Genomic DNA, 2,620 nt, shown 5'->3' with positions numbered 1-2,620 from the left:
AATTCAACTAAACCTTTAAGTTCACCAAACTTATCTCAGGTTAACATGAATCATCTAAACCACCAAGTCAACATGACGCAACTCAGGTTAACCCAAACCAACTAAACCTCCGGGTCAACCTGACTAACTCGGGTTAAACTGAATCAGTTGAATACCTCAGGTGAATCCGACTTTTCTTGGGTCAACCCAATCGGGAGCTTCACTTTAAAATTAACTTAAGAGCCGAGTTTAATCGACTCAAGTCCAACTCAACTTAGGCTTAATTCGATTAAAGGATAAATCAAATCTAAATTGACTTAGACTTCAAGTTCAGCTTAAGTTAAATTTGACTCAACCTAGGAGGCTTAACTCAAGTCAACCAAGTTTAACTCGGGTAACTCAAAGTTAGCTCGATCCAATTTTTATGAACTCAGTCCAACCCCGAGTTAGTTCAAATCAGTAAGGCTTATCTTGACCCCTAGTCAAATTAATCCATATTGGGCCAATCCTGCTGCTGAACTCTGGTTAGCATAAACTAGCTCGAAGTTGATTAAGGTAGACCTGAGCTAGCTCAGATAGGCTAGGAATTCACTCCAAATCAGTCTGACCTAAGTCAGGCTAATCTGAACTTAACTCAGACCTAGGTGAATTGAGGTTACAGAGTGTTTGACTTCTCATTCGAGAACAAAAGCACACTTAGTCTCAATCAGAGATAACTTGGGCCAAGAAACCAACAAACATAAAAGACACGACATAAAAAAAATCCACCCAAAAAGCCACTAAAACTTAAACTTAACCCTGAAATGCAATATGGTTTGAGAAGATATTTTGGAGGAGACAACCCATGGCTACTAGCAAAATATCTTCCAGTCACTTGTGACTAATCAAACCGCAAACCCCAATGACCCTGAGACGATGAAACCGTGGGATCTTGACCGGGTCATTCTAAACATAAAAAATAAAACATAAGAAAATCTAATATTGTTATAAGTCTTAAGAAAACTAAAATTTTCAACCCCTAAGATCCAAAAAAAAAATTAAAACGTAAATCAAACCTTCATGAACAAAGATCGTCGAATGTAACTTGAACCCCACTAGCTAGGTTTATGAAGATCTCATAAACAACACAACCCATGGTCGCTGACAGGAATCTTCTGGTCATAGTAGATTTGACTGCCTCTCAGACTAGGTAGACCAGGGAACCCGATAACCCTGGGAGGACAGAAAACAATCAAATAAATAGATATTTTGTGCTAACTCTGTTTTGTAGGGCTACTGAAGACAAAAGTCAAACATCACCAGAGATTTACTTTGTATGTTATTAGGGCGTGTTAACTATGTTTTGCAGGGACGAGCATTTAAAACCTGGAGCAAAGGGCAAACCTCAGCTAAATCATTGATAACAACACAAAATCATAGGATAGTCTGGGACCATAACAGGGCTCTTCTGAGTCGGCAAGCATCTCCTACTCTAAGGATAGGATTTTGAAACTCCTTCCTTGAAAACGACGACTTTTGAACATTTTGAAGTCAAGTTACAATCTTAATCAACGTAACCCACAGTTGCTTAAAATGTAATTAACTATAGGGGCTTACACTTATAGAAAGAAGCAAATCCCAAAATAGATACAATAACCTGAATCTCTGGTTGTGGGTTTGCTTTCGTTAGGTCTTCTTCGCGATTATGCCTCAAAAGTGTCTTAAGTCGATCTTCCCTCGAACATACTCTTTGGAGCATCCACATGAAGACTACCTCACGAAAGTTTCCTCACATATTTTTTTGTTTGTTCCCGTCATTGTATTTCTTAGCCCTTCGATCTCTTCTCTCTTCAGATCATCCACATGATCAAAGAGAGAGTTATTCAGAGAGAGGTTATACGACGGTAACAATATTTGGTGACTCCACAAGAACAACAACGATGAAGACACCGGCGAGGGCATCGACCGACCATCACATACATACCACCCCATTTCTATGTATTTGCATATTTAATATCTAATTTTTACTTTTTATATTTATCATTTCACATAAAAAATTCTGTCATTTAAATTTTAAAAAGTAAAATATACCTTTTTCATGCATAGGTAAAATGGTACAATAACAACAACAACAAACAACAACTTCTATTCTATGATTGAAATGATAGCTTCAACTAGGCTCCACTTTAGAGATGGTCTGAAGAAAGATAGGGTCAGGGGCGCGTCGGAACGGTAGCTGCTTAGTCTCATCCGAGAGTCCAATCTTTTTGTACTTTTTTTTGAAAGAAAAAAGAAAGAAGGGGGGTCGATTTAGGCTCCTTCCACTGCATAGCAGCGCTCTCAGGTACTACGAGCCTTCTGTCCCACGCATCTAACCAGCTCGCGTGGTTCACCGGTTCCACCGAAAACTCTCATTTGTGGAAGCGGAGCATAGTGCGGCGCAGAGCGAGAAAAGTCTCTGATTTCGGTTTCTTCACTGATCTGAAATGAAAGAAACGGAGCACTTGTTTTCTTATCTAGCGCCTGGGGCGAGGCGTTCGCAGAATCAGTCTATCCGAACTGAAGACGCACTTCTCAGATCAGTGACGGCCTCTCCAGCGGAGCTGGGCGCCGGGCCCTGGATGCGCTAGCGATCGGCACATTAGGGGAGTGCTTGCCCGGG

Source organism: Phalaenopsis equestris, unplaced genomic scaffold (genome assembly GCF_001263595.1).
Source record: "Phalaenopsis equestris unplaced genomic scaffold, ASM126359v1 Scaffold001013, whole genome shotgun sequence".
Taxonomy (NCBI): domain Eukaryota; kingdom Viridiplantae; phylum Streptophyta; class Magnoliopsida; order Asparagales; family Orchidaceae; genus Phalaenopsis; species Phalaenopsis equestris.
The sequence above is the reverse complement of the archived record's forward strand: the minus strand, read 5'-3'. Positions refer to the sequence as shown.